The sequence below is a fragment of the Lepidothrix coronata genome, unplaced genomic scaffold (assembly GCF_001604755.1).
Source record: "Lepidothrix coronata isolate B3197 unplaced genomic scaffold, Lepidothrix_coronata-1.0 Scaffold6, whole genome shotgun sequence".
Taxonomy (NCBI): domain Eukaryota; kingdom Metazoa; phylum Chordata; class Aves; order Passeriformes; family Pipridae; genus Lepidothrix; species Lepidothrix coronata.
This window is the reverse complement of record NW_016690186.1, coordinates 11,155,694-11,172,936: the sequence shown is the minus strand read 5'-3', so window position 1 is coordinate 11,172,936 and position 17,243 is coordinate 11,155,694. Positions and strand designations below refer to the sequence as shown.

The following is a 17,243-nucleotide window of genomic DNA, read 5'->3' as shown; positions in this document are numbered from 1 at the left end:
TTTTTCAAAAACAGCTCACAAATATTTTAGGTCAAAACCTCAATTGTTATAAATCAAGACACAGTTGTAGAAATGTCTCATGGATGCCTTGAATTTTGTCTGGTGAATGTTTTTCATGTGTTAATCAAAGTACATTATGCAGCTATTTTGATCATATATTTCACTAAGAGCTCCAAAATCCAATTCTCTACTCCAAACCCCCTCCCACATCTCAATCCAGTGTGAGATGTGTTTTCCAGACAACACAGGAGACTCAAATGGGGGAAAGGGAATATATTACAATGACTGTACAAAATAAATACTACAATACATTACATACAATCTTAATTATCTCTACCATGATATAAAAGTATTTACAATGGATCAAATCTCTTCTCTCCTCCAAATAAAAGTCCAGGAGGGAATAAGGAATAGATCCTTTCCACTTTCAGAGCAGCTATGTCTCTAAGGCAGCAGGCATCTCTGTCTCTCTCTTCCATGCAGCATCTGTAGCTGGATCTCTGCCAGTACACACGAGGGGGTATCCAAGCCCCTCGGCCCATTGTCTTCAAGCTTCCAGGTCTTATCTCTTCTGGCTCTCTGCCACCATTTCTTCGGTCAGTGCAGTTCTGCTGCTGCTCCTGCTGCTTCTTACAGTAGAGAAACTTCTTCAGCTGTCAGCTACAGGTACTTAGCCCAGTCTTACGCTGTTCCAAGTCCCTGTAGCCCCCCCCAGCCGGGGGCTGGAGGGCCAGAGCCCCCCAGGGGGGCTCCTGCCCTTTTTCCTCATGGTTCTACAACATGGCTACTTCTTCTACAACAACTACAACATCACCTTCTCTTCCATTCTACTTGTGATATGTTTATATTTTGCAGAAGCGCTCATTGGGTAAAACCTCAAGGGTTACCACCCCCTGGGGTTTTACCATTTTATAACTTCAGGGGAAAAACTGTTTCCCCCCACCACACACTACAAAGGTGATATCATCAGAACAGAAACTGCTTATCAGAGTTGTGTTTCTTATTACAAAGCTGTCCAGATTTATGCTGTTTACCGTTATAGGTAATAAAAATATCAAAGAATTATTGTGAATATAACATTAAGGTTGAATAAGGAAGTTGTATCAATTTTGGAGAACCTTGTTTCTGGCAAGCTGTGATTGTATTTCCTGTCTACCATGCCAAGTCTTTTGTTCAGTGGTGGCCTATTGCCTAGGAAAAAGATGAGCAAAAGCCATTCATACTGAGGAACAGGTACTGAAACATTTGGCAGTTAAGGTGACTGAATGTCTTGAAGGTGATATCCTATAATTCATAGTAGAAATGCTCCTTTGTTTCCCAGATATGAGAAGGCATTCCAGCTGGGTCCCAGCATCTTGCTGAGTGAGACCAAGAATGCTTCTTTCCTCCTGCTCTGCTTGCCACATCCTGCTTTCCATGGTAAGAAGCACTCTTAAAGGGTGACTGAGCCAGATGGGAAACACCACTCCTGGTGATACTAAATGTAACCAGAACCCTGAAATGAGGCAAATTTGGGGTTTGGTTATGCTAGAACTTTGCTTCTTATCTTCCCCTTTAAGTCAGTTCCCAAAAGATGTGGGGCTATGACTGATGCCTTTGTTGGTAGCAATTCCCATTTACTACCATAATTAAACATATGCAATTCAGAGCTGTTTATTTCCATTATTATTCCATCTTGAAAGTTTTCTGAAATAGCTTTGGAAAAGAAATTAAAATCTAGAATGACTTTTTGCAATGTGAAAGGTAATGGCTATTAAAAGCTGACTTACAGGGTGCTTTCCTGACTGTTGTCAAATGGAAATAAAAATTAAATTTAGCAGAGTTCATGAGTATTGCTACACTAAGGAGCTCTCAATCAGTGGTAAAGCAGATAGGAACTGTCATGCCCATTTGTAACAAAGGCTGCAATTTGATGATATAAATTTACCTTCAGTCTGCACTCCATGAACCAGAGTAGTCCTTGTCAGATTCATGTGCCATTGCACACCTAATAACACAGTTGTATTTAAAGATTTTCAGAGTTCCACTCATGCTTCCATGTTTTAGTATATAATATCATCTTCCCTGCTTCAAATTGAACTGGATTTCATTATGTATTTAAGGTTCAGCTCAGTGTCACTAAAATGCTGGTCTTTGTAATGGTGAAAGAGGTTTACTGAATCATTTAAAATTCTGATTTTCTGAAGCATGAAGTTTTCCCAGTTGCTGCATCTTCTATAAAAAGTCACAGATATATCCTTAAGGATGTCATTCAGATCTTCTGTGCATATCATGAGCATTTAGCTCATCATAATTTGTTCTGATAGCTGATGTTCATAAATGAGAAATGCTTTCTTTTACTTATTTAATGTTCAGAAGAAATTCTATAAGGGAGAAATGTATTTACTGAGCGAGCATATCAACTGGAAATAATGCATTGAAGAACTTGCAAATACATTTATGATAATTTGGAGAAGGTAAAATAGGCAATTTGTCTCCCAGATACTGCTAAGTGAAATGGAATTACATTCTGTAGGCTACATCTCCATGGTGATTGTAAATATAAAGTTGGCCATGATTTTAAAAAGGAATTAAAGCTTGTGGGTTGCTTCAGTTTTTGTGTAGTCAACTTGAGTTAAAAGCTCCACTGTGAAATGTTTTATGAAGAGATTCTAGGCTAGATTATCATCATTTTAGCAAGCATGCTTTCTTTATTTTGGAAATTTTGTTTTTTCATTTCTGTAGTATGACACCACGATGCAAAACTTTACCATTTGGAATTAAATGGTGCTTATTTTAGCATTTTAATTTCTTTCTCTGGAAGCACTTTCTAGTACTTACACTCTATGATAACATTAAGCAGCAGCTTGCTCTGTTTGTTCTGTGGCATCATGAAATTAAAAAGCAGCTTTGCAAGCAGCTATCCCAGTAGATTAAAAGCAAATGAACCCATTTCCTTATAGAGTTTGGATCATGTTGAAGAAGTGAACCCTTAGTACCCATTGTAAAAGCATTTAATTAGATTTAAGAAACAGCAAGCAGAAGTAGTGCATTTTCTTCTTTCTTCATGTGGGCTCAGTTCCTGCTTCTGAACCATGCTAAAAAAGCTGACCTGAAACCCAAACAAACTGGTTCGGTAAAGCAGAAAAGCTTCATTACTGGCCTGAGCTTCTGTGGCAGCTCTGTGCTGGCATTTGATCATTCAACTGTAGTGATTCAATCATTCCACACAGCTAATTTAGTGTGTTTCTTCATTCACGTCACGGGAGATTAAGTGAAAGTCTTGACCAGTGCTTGCCTGCATAGTCAGACTGAACTAATCTGTACTCCTGCATGCAGAGAATGAGTTCCTGGCGTGTGATCAACCTTGTTAGCAACCACGGGGAAATTCTCACTGTAATCTAAAAGTCAGAAATCTTGGAGATGGAAAAAGGGGAGATCATAAGAAACATTGCATAGCTTTCTCTTAAATGAGGGAAAGATATTAGTCCAATTAAAAAAACCTCCTGGTTAAAGAAGCGTTGTATTAAATAGAAATGTTTATCATCGTAGTTTATTTTTACAGGACAAGATGTGTGGCAGGGACACAACTCTTTTCAGTGGAGCAGCTGAGTCACTCAGCTTTAAAGATGAATTTGGTTTTAAAAAGAAATTGAGAACAGCAAGCAATTAAATATAAAGTACCTAATATCACAGGTTTCAGTATGGTAGTACAGCTGCCAAATGGCTGTACTAACATTCTCATGTTACTACTATTAATAGTACAGGGGGAAAAATACTCCTGAATTGCTTTCTTACACTTTTGTAAATTCTCTTGAGATGTTGGAAATGTCTGCTGTGCAACTGATGTGCTGCAGATGGCCATCTTGCAAAGAGTTCTAGGTCAGTTTTTATGGTGACAGGCCAGGTGAACTACTCTGTCATGCAGTAGTATGTTGCTACTATGATACTTAATGCTCATTAACTGAGGATGGACTCTGCAAATCTGATCATAAATATTTCAAGACCCATTAAAAAGCCCAGCAGAAAACAAAGCTGTTCTAAAAGTGAGAATGTTGATGTAAGTAGTCTTTGCGTTTTTCCTGGTTTACACTCTTATTTCTAGCCTTGCTGTCGTGTTTAGTGTTTTTTGTCCTTAACGTAATTTTTTTTCCTTTTCTACTCTTATTTCCAGACACAGTCCAGTGTTCAATGTTTTTTTCTCCTTATTTTTTCCTATGTTTATAGCTGAAACTTAAGAGTCAGTAACTCTTCCCTATGATCACTCTCAAATATTTTGTAAAACAATCGTAATAAATTGTCCCTCATTTCCTCTTTTCTGACTATAAGAAACAAGAGATCAACAAAAATAACATCAATACTGACCTAGGGTTCTCTGAGGAAACTTTGTGACCTGATTGTTGTTGATGTCCTTTCTCGTACTAAAGCATTTTGTGTTTAAGATCTAACTGCATCAAGATGAATTTATAGTGGTATGTTATTCAAATCAAGAACTATTCTTGGAATTCTTGGCTGATTTGAAGGTAATTTGTTTGAATGATAGTTGCAGTCATCTTTTATGTCTGAAAATTGCTTATATTTGAATCACTACTGTTGTAGGTTTTATTGTCTGGAGTAACAAAAATAGAACAAACTTCACTTGATAAGGTGCTCTGTATTAAAACTGTGCGCTGATCTCAGGAAAAAAAAAAGGTTATTGTTCTTAATAAAGGAGCTTGTGAGTAGTCTGGGAAGTATTTCATTAAGCACACAGTAAAAAGCTATTAATATTCTTTGTCTTCCATGACAGGCAAATTTTATCTCATAGCAAGTGCAGGGCTCTTCTTGAGCCTCTTCTATGATGTGACTTCACTGTGATAGTTGTCACTTTTGAGAATTATGGGAAGTTTAGTCATTTGTTCAGATGTTTTACTTAGGCTCTAGCCTGTAACAGATTGAAGGGTAATGAGAAAACCAAAATCTGGCCTGAGCATATGGAATGACATCATCTTATAAAGAGAGGAGAAAATAAATATTAAAAATTATTTTTCTATGGTCATTTAGCCATTTCTCCAGTGATTTGAGCCTAAAAAGAGCTGTTTCAGTAATTTATTGATGAAATAGTTTAACAGAACTTTTTAATGTGCACAGGTACTGTAACAGTTTTGATGGTAAATGGATTTTGCAAGAGTACATTTATCAAATGTGGAAACCTAGATAGATGTGTTGTACACCAAAACTTTTAAAGCTTGAAACACTGTAAAAAGAGAAGGATTATAAAATGTACTTTTTATCTCAGACTGCTAGTAACCATTCAAAGGTGAACAAAATTCTCTGAGATGAATCCACAAGATTAATATTAGATTATTTGGTCTTTCAAATGGTGAAGATGGTTTGATATTATTTATGGAGCAGCTGGCTCCTAAATTATTGGATATAAACATTAACAAAATACTCTATTCATACTGAAAAATCCACATCCTGTCATAATAAGGCTGCTATCCAAAATTTCAAATGAATGGATAGAAAACAATTATTTTGAAGTTGCTGAGCTGCACAATAAGATAGAATCTTGCTGAGGGAAACAAATGGTAAAGATCCTCTGCAGAAAACTTACATGGAATTCTCTTTTCCAACCACAAATTGAATCAGCCAACAAAATGCTGTTTCACACCGGTGAAAAGGACTTAGAAGTAGATTGAAGCTATTTTCCTTCTTCCTGCAGAAAGCATATCACTGTTCCAAATGAAAGCTTGTTTTTTTTATTTTCATTTTTTTCTTTGAGGGGTCTATGCCAAGTGAAAACTGTGAGAAAAAGATACATATGCACCAGTGTCTAAAAGGCTTTCCCAATCCATCTTGGAAAGAAGGACTCAGCTACAGCATCATGCCTAGTTCCCTACAAATCTGATGGTTATGGTGACACAGTCATGTGCTATGAAGGTGTTACTAAACATTATTCCTATCAGTCATTAAAAATAGTAGCACTGAAGATGAGGAGATGCACTAAATTGGAAGGAGAAACTTCTTCAAACCAGTCTGCCTGGATACTGGAAGACTCAACAGATACCAAGGTTTTGTTCTTGACCTGAACCACATGCCTGTCTTTCTCTGCAGACTGATTCAAAGAAAGCCTGTCAAGACCTCATGCACCAAAATTCAGTGGCCCTGTTTTTTCCTTTGTGAGGAACGTTGTCAGAGTAATTTTGAAAATCGAAGTGGAAATTCAGCAGAGTAGATGAATGGATCGTTTTTATCCATGTGGTTATAAATGCCTTCAAAGAACACATGCTGCATAATGAAGCATGACTTCTTTTTGCAAACGCTGTGTTTCCCCGTACTTTGTATTTTATCTTTACATCCAACACTTCTGTTCTTACAGGCCTGTAAAATTCTCATGGAACCTATAAAAGTTGATGTCACATGCACCAGATTCCAGGCATGGTACCAAAGTCATGACCCTTGCTTTATATTTCCTTGTACCTACATCGCTCAGAGTATTTCAGAGTGAAAGCAGTCGTTTTTCATGTTTGTGGTGCTTCCAGAGTAGTCATCTGCCTTCCTGAAAACATGCAAAAATTTGCCTTTCACAAATTTTAGCATAACAGTCCACGCCACTTCGCAAGATACGTGTTGTCACTGGCTTTCCGGGGTGACACATCTTGTCAACAATGGCTTCTACTCTGTAATTATGTTAAAAAATCAAGCTATTTACAAAACAGGTTTGTATCTATGTGAGTTTGTGTGCAAAATTTATTTTAACTGGTGTGCCTAAGCCAGTGCTGCTAGGAGAGAGGAGACTATGTTATATTCCTACCCCATCTCCTGTGATGACTGAGTTCTTATGTATTGTTTAAGCAAACTCAGCTTAAACATGTGGTGGTTTGACATGCAAGACTCATGCTGATAGGCAATGCAGAAGCAGCCTAACAGCTCATTAAAATATGCATCCAGTTTGCATAACCAGTGGGTTTGTTGGGAGAGGGAATCAGTAACAACTATCTATACTGGACTTTGCTGTGGAAGAATAAACATTGAGGACTACTGTGGATGTATTACTGAAGAGAGAAAAGATGTACCAACAGCAGGGATAACAGTGGTAATAAAAAATCAATTCTTCATAAGAATTTGCCAAAAATAATTTTCTTTGTCTTAGCAGCAGAAATTACTGGTGATGAAAAGAGGGTAGCTTCAGTTCACTTGCCAGTAGGTGGAGAACTGTAGATGGAGAACTCTGATCCTTTGATGTTGCTGTTGATCTCAAACAAATTATGAGTATGCTTTGGTCAGGTTGTTTCTGTAGTTAGTCAGATCTTGTCTACTGCTGTAGATCAATTGAAAACATGTTTGTGCCATCACTGAAAATTCATGTTTTCTTAGGTAATGATTATGCAGTTATTATATAATGTATTATTTTCTATCATACGAAAATCATATGCTGGCACAATCATAGCTGTTCAGCTTGCTCTGGTTTTACTGAAAGGCAGATCTTTAGTGAGAACATTTTTATTTTCCTTGGTAATATTTACTACTCTATGCCTGGAAATATTTATCTCTAAGTAAAATGAAACATAGTGAGGTAATTAGTTGATAGTGAATTTATTTGCTGCATTAAAAAAAAAAAAGCCTTATCAGTCCATGGGCTTGAGACACACTTTAGAGAGATAAGTGCCTGTGTTTAAATTATAGAAGGCCTCTTAAGAGTGACTTAGGATACGAGAACACTGACCAGCAACTGCACTGACTTCATTACTGCACCATTAATGTTTGTCATTTGCTTCCTTTATCAAACCCCAACATACTCTCAGGGTGTAAATTTGCTAAGCACAACGATGGGTTTGCAGTAATGCTTTTCCCCTCTCCATCTGTCCTATCTTTTATTTGTTGCTATAAGCAACAGTCCTTTGAATTGCTGCATTTATAAAGCTTTAAAATAGGACAGATCCGAGCACACAATCTTGCGACAGGCAATTTTTCTCCATTTTCTCCACACAAAAAAAAAAGAAAGGATGGCCTATGGGAAGATACGCTCCCTCACCTGGATTTACAGTAATCTCTGTTCCTTCAGAAGTCCAGGGTTTGTTTGCCCTTTCAAGGACAATCTTTTTAGGACTGGCAAAAGGAGGAGGCTGTGTGTCAAAACTGATTAAACGTGTCAGATGTGATAATCTATTGCAGAGGTCTTTCTAGCTCTATATCCTCAGCATCCATGTTGAAATGTGGGAATGTTGGCTTTCTCTCTCACGCTAAGGAAGTCGCAATCATGTCAGAATACTTACAACTTCAAACTCAGATAGTATCAAGGTAAGACTTCCTTCCATTTACATTTTAGGAAACTGTTAGTATTTCCCTGAAGTGCCGAGTGTGAATAAGCATTGTTTCATCAGTTCATTGAAAAAGGAGTTCAAGAACGGCTGCATTTTCACTGCTGGTTGTGTCACCTTTTTATTGTATCCAACTCTACACAGGAAAAACTGAATTTCTGGCAGCTTTTGGGGGAATTCTTATGAAATTCCTTTCCTTTTCATACACCTTCAGATGTGGACTATAACCTGCAAAAACAGCAGTAGTTTTTAAAAGATGCTAAACCAACTGTGTTTATCTAGGGGAAAATTTACTATAAATTAGCAGCCATCTTCTGACTGGATATGTAATTCAAGAGAAAATAAACATCTCAAAATAGTCAGAAAAAAAACAACTTTACTGATTATATAACGTGCAGGGAATATGATTATCATTAAATATCTCCAAAAGCTCTATTTATGAAATCATGATATATTTATATCTTTACCCTTTCATGACTGTTGCAGATGAACTATTTCAACATGCAGCATGAATTTGAAATTTTAAGATTCATAATTGCATCTTTTATATAATTATATTACAAATAACTTTCAAAACATTAATATATATGTAATTTGCTTTAACTGGGACACTGGGTTTGATTACAGGAAAAACGGGCATAAAACATAATTTGAATTGAATTAAGCACATAGGTTTCAATCCAAAGTGCAGGAGAATCAAAGTGTTAAAAAACTGTTAAGGGACTGTGAATTATCCGCTTCATAAATGATAAATTGCTCATTCTTACTTTGGTAGACTGTAAATTTGTTCAGCCTTTGTAAAATGTAACACCTGTTCAATACAATGAAGTAAAATAGTGTAGTATTTAAAAAGAGCTTTTAAAAAGACAGTAAGGGACAATGAATTAATCTGTTTTTATTTCAGAGATTCTGTGTCTAAAAGAAGACCTTAAATGAGAGATCATGTTATCTGTAATTGCTTCTTGTTTTATCTTGCAAGTAATTAATCCTTTTTCTGATGTAGCAGCTTTTCTTTGTCATTCAGAGGAGTGTGTAGTTTGGATGATGCTTAGTAAAATCAACTCCAATATGCTTATGAAGTTTGGCTGCTCCCCAGCCTCGTTCTCTCAAAAAAGGCCTGTTTTAAATAATGAAGAAATAATAAAAAGAGTTCAAGCTAAACTGCATTTGGTGGGGTAGGATTAGAGAGTGGCTACAGGTGCAGTTGAGTTGTCAAGTCTAACAGGAAGGGGCTTGTGAGTAGCTGAGGGGAAGCTGCAGGTGGAAAATCTTGTGTGTCATGACGCTACTGCTGGAATAGTATGTTTAATTGTGCTCTAATTTTTGAAAGTTTGAAATCTAGGCTATGTGCCAGATGACTAAGACTTGGTAAATTATTTTTACCCCTATCCTTAAAACCAGTGTCTATTCTGCAAATAAAGTTAACATTAAAAAGTTCCATATCTTCTTCTCGTGACAGAGTCCGTGCTCTGTTCAGGTTGGCCATTTTATTACACTACATATAGCTCTAAAAGTCAAAGGGGGATATTCCTTCTTAGAACTGTTTAAGTACTGTTCTGTGTATACTGAAAAAATATTTTGCAAAATAGACACTGAAGTATTAATTTGATCTAATAATACTTTTTTTCTTGACATTTTTGAGTGAAATTCATTTTAATCAGAAATACACATACACAATTATCTATGTGAAAACCTGTCTAACCCACCAAGGACAATCCCTAGGTTGTGCAAAGCCAAATTAAACCCAAATACCTGACAGATATCCCTACCAATCTGATTCAGTCCTGACTGAATTCCATCTCATCCATCCCTTCATCTTGCAGTCAAAGTGAGCTTTATTGAGGGAGCTCAGCTGCATCTGGTATTAAAGCATTTCCTGCTTCAGTAGCATTCTCCCCTGCTTTAGCTGGCTTTTTTTTTCTCATGTGCTTATACTGTGAATTGGAGCTTTGTTTCATTAATGCATTGCCATCAAAAAAGGCTCCTAATTCTATTATGGTGCTGCCGTTTAATACGGAGGTCATTGCAGTATGTGGGAAGTCCAATCAACAATCTAAGGCTTATGGTTCTAGGCATCATACATTTATAAAAAAACCCCAAACGAGTTCTACTATGGAGAATTGTTAAAAGAATTGCAAACATTAAAAGAATCCTTAAAAACTGTGATCCAGTCCCACACCACCAAACACAGCACATATCCGCCTCATGTGACAAAAATAAATGCGTATCTTATGAACACGTAGACACACCAACCAGTTCTGTACAGCTCTCTGCATAGTTAAAGGAAGGCAAAATGAGTCAGTAATTGTGTTGTAATCAGCACTATTAGAATTTCTGACCTCCTTGTGCGTGTCTGGTACTCATAGCAAATGAGTCATTGGCAGATTAAACTATGCAATTTATTTCCAAATTGTGAAAATGTGAACAACCTGGAAAAAGTAGAAAATTCATTAATCATCCTTTACTGCGGAACCCTCTGCTGGTGATGGGATGCAAACTTCCCTTGGATCTGAAGAGCTGGCTAACCTGAGATCAGTACTGTTCTATTGCAGGTAGACTGTCACATACCACTACCTATACAGCCTTGCACAGGCAGAACTGCAAAGTGGTTATACCCAGATTTTATGTTTAGAGGCATTGTGAATTTATGTATATGCACACATATACATAAAATACTTAAAGGACAGTTAAACTGGAGTGAAAAGGACTCCTTTGTAGGATTGAAATAGCTATGATTTGGAGAAGTACAGGTTGTGTAGATACTCTGTAGAATGTAAAGGATGTGAGAGCCCTGCATAAGAAATTGAATTTCGGGGAAACAGGGTTAAACTGGGTGGTTAAAAAAAAGACAAACTGCTAATTTTTTGATGCTTCATGAAAACTTAAGCAAATACTATTTTACGTGATAGATGTTTGGGGGTTTTTTTAAAGAAAAAGTATACTGATATTTGAGTTGGGATATTTATAATTTCTTTTGTATCTTGTAACATGATTACTTTTTCTGATACTTGTTTTAACTTTCTCAATATGTTTGTATACAATAATTAAACACTGCGGAATTCCAAGACAAAGGTTGACAAGTGCACAACAGAAATTCTTCTGATATTTTCTCTTTATGTCAGAGAGAAACAGATGCCAGAAGTGCATAGGACATCTCTGTCTAGTTTGTTGCAAAGAGGATACACTTGCTTGCCATAGTGCTGAGCAACTTATGACATTAGCAACTGCCCTAGAAACACTATCCTCTTTGTTATTGTATGTAATTGCCTCAGCTTTTGCTTACAGTCTTAATAGCTTCCAATTCAGTACTTCCAATGAAATTGCCAATTGTGGTATGCCAGTTCATCTCCTTGTATGGAATGACACATCAATGAATTGGTTTCAAAACTGATATGATAGCAGTTCAGTATTTTACATGCAAAATCTTTTTTCATCCACACTTCTGTATTCTACCATTTAGGATCTCAAGATACTGAGTGTTCTTCAATAATTTCTTGCCCATCACAAGTTGACACTTTTCAACTGTATTTTTTTTGTCCTCAAAATGGAAGAAAGAACTGTGGGAAAATGTAACTATAGAAAAAGAGATTCTAATTTTGATAATGAGCAAAGAAGAGATAGAAAGATAATAACTCGCATAGATAGGGTAGATTGGCTATAGGTCATAATTCAATCTCATGCATTACCTTAGCAGGACCTTTGGGAACTGAAGTAGAAGATCAGCTGTGCAAGGCACATCGCAACAGTTCCATGACTTGGATCTTCTTTGACTTTCCTGGCTTTGATGTCTGTTGCAGATGTGATAGTAAGGTACATTGGCTGCTGGTCAGATCTAGTGAGGACATTGCTACAGAACATTCTTACTGATAATTATTCTTGAGAAGAAAATTCTTCCAAGACAAAAAGAAATTGTGTTCTTGGAGCACAGCTGAGGATAACGGAGTTGTAAGGAAAGTTTGGTTGTTGTTGCAATCAGACCTGGTAAATCAGATGGGTTAGTGTATCATTTTTTGTTGGCTTGGCCAACCTTAACATACCATGCTTGTTGATGCTGGGACTCAGTACTACTGCACGATAGTGATTCTGAGTAATGTGTAGGAAGACTTGTTTGAGTTCAATAAGCAGCATATTGGTATTTATGTTTCGTGTCCTGATGTGATTGGTTTGAATGTTTCATCAGGCATCATAATCAGCAGAACAGCACATAAATGTTGCAGTCAGACTTAGTTTAGAGGTTTGACTGGATTGTTCATTTTGTACTCCGGAACTTCAACTGAAAAACCTATTTTTACAGAAAGCCACAAATTGTTCAGCCAAGTAACAAGGCTAATTTCTACTAGCCTAATAATGGGAAAAAAAAAATCAAAGCAAATCATGATGAAGACACCTGGTGAAATTCTATTTTACTAAGTTTTATGCAATTGCAACAGGAATTTCTTTATAAAAGCAATTTACAATGAATGCAAATTGTACGCAGTGATGTCACGATCTGATGTTTTTTACAAAGAGTGCATTAAAAATCTTTAAAAATCTTTAAAGATTTAAAAATCTTTAGCTGTGACTCATTCTGGTTGCAAATGAAAAATGAGGCTCACAAATTTATTTCTACAGGTTACTCAAAAAAATGCTAGGAAAATATTTAAGCCCCATCAAATCATACTGTTTTCTTGAACAGAAAACCAGTACTCACTGTAGTTGCATTCAAAATAAAGGCTTTTTTTCCCTTAAAGTTGTTTTCCTTTCCTGTTAAAATTATTTTAAAAGAACCGGTATTGTGTCTTCTTTTTGGGAAAACTTACCCATTTATAATGATGACACATTTTTAAATACTGAGTGAAGTACTTCTATTGCTTTGGGCCAGAAGTCTAATTGAAAAATATTAATAAAATTAATTCAACATTCAGTGTAGTGATTTGAATTTTTACGTCAAACTTTTATTTCTTCAAGTCTCATCGCTTTGTTTTTAACTTTTTGATAAGAGGAACCTCAGTGAAATCTATGTCAGTTTAAAGGAAGGTTTCTCCCATCTGAAGGTTTCTTTAGAAATCACAGGCTAGGACTTATGGTTGGACAGTCTGACCATTCAAGCCATGCCTATGATGTGCCAAAATTAGAAGTTTTGAGTGCCAGCTCATTTAAGTGAAACCTACCATTTAGTGATGGATTCTGCATAAAAGCTGCTAAACACCTAGACAGTCATGGTTTGTTAAGGAAGTCTGGAACAGAAAATTTATTCATCAAAATCAATCAGATCTGTGCATTTGATGTTTATATTGCAAGTGGCTGCTACAACAGAGAATTATTCAAGTGCTGCAGCATTATATACGGTATTGTTCTGGTATTTTGCGTTCAGTAACCTAGACATCTCTGATCTGATGTCTTCTGTAATGTAGCAGACAGAAGCCAATGTTACCAATCAACAGCTCAGACTGCAAAGGAACAAAGTGAACACATTCAGACATTCAGCCAACATTATATAGAGAGAGTGCCAAAGTCATTAATTGCTTATTTTCCCAGTGGATTTATTAATCACTTCCTCAAGAGCTTATGTTAAAAAAAATCTCTGAATTATCCATCTCTGAATAATGTTATTTTATAAATATTACTGCATTTTAAGTAGGACTTTAGAGAAACATAGTTAACAAAGAGAGAACTTGAAAAGTCAGTAGGAACAAAGTTTCAGATAGTAGAAGAATATTTCTAGAAGGTTATGGAGTTTGTATGGGTTGGGAAAATTAAAATAGAAAATACTTTGTACTCATTCAGAGAATTTGTTGGAAGGAGTCTTCTCATATCAAGAACTGATTTCTCTGTCACAGTAATTAGCTGACTATTTAAAAAATGGAAGAAGACAAGAGGCATCTGAGAAATAACTTGATGATGTTTTGAGGATGGTTTTCCATCCTAAGGTTGTTATTTGCCATTATTTACCAAATGATCTGGCAAAATGACGATTGATATACTTAGGATACTGCCAGTTCTATTACAAAGTCTTCATTAGGACCATGAGTCATGCACCATGTAGCACCCAGTATGTCATCATAGGCTTAAACAATAAAAATTTTTGTAGCGTGTAATGAAGATTCATCTGGTATTTTCTGAATTCTAGGGGACTTCTATGAGATTTGTTATCTCAGAGACACTAAAAATTAACTATTTATTCCTGTGAAAACTTGGTAGATAAAGTTACCCCAACTAATTTTCTTCTTTGTGTAGGGGCACATAAATGCACAGGGTGCAAAGTTGAGCAATTTGTATGTCACTTTGTGCATAAAATGGTCCGTCCATGCCCTACATGGTCACGTTTTAGTACATGTAGGTCTTTGTGTTCAGCTAGCAAAACACAAGGTCTGTTGACTGGACTTTTTTCAGACGGTAGCAAAAAATAATTAAAAAACCCTTTTCTTTCACTAAGATATATACACATACAATTACAATCTTTTTACAAAACTTGAAATAACTGCAAAAGATACCAACCTAAATAAAGTGGAGCTTTAAAGTGTGAAGAAACTGAAGGTGTGCACTTGGTTGTGTAGTGTTATCTTCTGGAAGGACTGTGAAATACAGACAACAAAAAAAGCCCCAAAGCTTTTGCAATTAGTAGTCAGATGCACTTCCTTATGCTCTAAATATGATGGAGTCTGCTGAGCCTCTTTTTGCTTCAGTAGGGCTTAGATAAGCCAGGTTAAAAATGGCTTCTGGAGCCTTAACTTCAGCTTTCATGAAGGAAAATGCCTTCTTGCCTCATCATTTCAGCATAAAACTCTAATCTAAGCATAATACAGCTCATGATGTATTCTGTGTCTGGAGGCATCATCTGGAAGTGAAGGACCACTAACAAAATGGCAACCATGACCACTAAAAAAAATGCCTGTTCCCCCTCAGCAACCTGAGTCTAGGATAGTCCTCTATTACTCCAGTGTGGCTTGATAGAGGACAAAGTTACAAATGTACTTGAAGAATTGCTTCCTCTTGGGTTACTAACTACTTGATTGTTGTCATCATGTGGAAATGACGTATTTACTTTTTGAGAGCAAAAAAGTACAAGTACCGAAAATGCAAATGATGGTCAGCAAGGTGTTTGGGTGTCACAGGCAATATCTGTGTCTGCTCAGAAACTACAGCAGCAGAAGAGGATGGAGTCAGTGCACTGAAGCAGTTGGTGCTGAGGACCTGGCACTTCCACTGAGGGTTTCAACTTATTAACTGATTTTTCCTACATTCCATGACCATTAAGTTAAAACTCTGATTTACATCTCATTTTAAGATTCACCATAGAAAGAGGGTGCTCATAATGCCTTCCAGGATAATAAAACTGATTCCTGGGTACTTGGCTCTAATTATGGTAAACAGTATAAAATACAGGGTACCTAGAAAGGTTTATCCTTGCTTGCCTTAGCACTAGATCTGAAAGAGAACGTAATAAATAATAAAAAATTGAAATTCCCCAAACTAGGAAAAGGAAGACTCAGTAGAACAAGATAACAAGAATGAAATACAAAAAGAGATAATAACGTGCCAGAGCAAATTAATTGAAAATTGTAGATGAACTCTGATGGACATTTTGGGCGTTATTAGACAAATTTAACAATGGAATTGCAAAATGGTTTTGGCTTCTTTCCATCTTAATATATGCATCCGTCGGAATTTTCAGCATTCTCTATATTTAAAGCAAGGTAAAAAAACACTTATATGTTGTGCTACTAAATCATCTCTGCAGACTGTTTTGTGTATATTGCCAGGCTGAAGCAAATAAACCAATCAAAAAATAAGGAAGTGAAATGCATCTTCTCATGAAGTTACACTAAATCTTTCTTTAGTATCATATGGAAAACTTTTTTATCATAAAAATAATAGTATTTAATACCGTGAATATTATTATTTATGATGATGCATATGTTAACTTGATTTTTCATCTTTTCTCCTATTAGTTTTACCTTTTAACATCTAGCTGTACATTTAAACTATCATTATTACTCATTGCATAACTTTGAAAGTCACAGAAGTATTTTTGTTTTCACCTGTGGAATACTTTAACTTTTTCTTTCTTTCTTTCTTTTTTCTTCCTTCCTTGCTTCCTTTTCCTTTCTTTCTTTTTTATTCTTTCTTTCTTGTTAACTATCAAGTGTTTAACTTTTGACATAAATGATGTGTAGGCTTTTTTTCTTCTCATCCATTGCAGGTGTTTTCATAGAACTCAAAATAGCTTGAATCTTAGAGCAGCAGATCTCTCTGTCCTTTCTGTGTGTTTCATATCAGTAGATGATTTTTCCTGCTTTTTTTCCCTCACTAGGTACTCTGTTCCATTTGCTTCATCCATTTATGCATGATTTTGGACTTGGAAGAAGTGATAAATGCTGTCTCCTCTTTATCACTCAGCTTTTAAGTTGTTCTGACAGCAGAAACTGCTGTTCCAGTTAGAGCAGGTTCATTAGGTCACCAGAAAGCACTAGCAGAAGCACCTTTCCACTTCCAAACTTACTGCACTAGATGCTGTTCCATCAAGTGGTTCCTCTTATTAATTGGTTTAAAGCAGCATCCACCAGAGCTTATAATAACACATAGAAGTAGTCTGTCCCAGTGGATGTTGAAATTATTACCTCTCATTTGCAATTCAATGAAACTGTCATTTTTCCCTTGCAGTTCTGCTTCTTTTCCACCGTATGTTCTCCTTAATACAAGCAGTTGGGCAGTGCTTTTAGTATCATTCATTCACCTCATCTCTTGCTTCTGTTGCTCCTCATGAAGCAGGCTTTCTGCAGCTACAGCCTACTGTTTGCTGCCTATGACTGCTTTCCTGCTTTGTTTTTCCTAATGAAGGAAGTTTGTCAGCATCGTAGGCTTCATTCTTCATCATTATGCAGTTCTTTTTTTTTTTTTGCTATGTTTGTACAATTTACTACAGTAGTTTTATGTTATATAAATGATTAATTAGCACTTACTACTGCTTTACATTTCCTA

General features: G+C 36.2%; 1 protein-coding gene across 15 annotated transcripts in view; it reads left to right on the top strand.

The window, feature by feature from the left end:
• Positions 1-17,243, top strand: part of DLGAP1 (DLG associated protein 1) — a 418,553-nt gene that overhangs the window by 122,593 nt on the left and 278,717 nt on the right. For 8 of the 15 annotated variants that reach the window (XM_017832741.1, XM_017832697.1, XM_017832775.1 and 5 more), the window contains one exon: positions 1,322-1,419. The exons of the other annotated variants lie outside the window; for them this stretch is intronic. The gene's annotated coding sequence lies outside the window, so the exon portion shown is untranslated. The remainder of the gene's footprint in view (positions 1-1,321; positions 1,420-17,243) is intronic. 15 annotated transcript variants of the gene reach the window in all.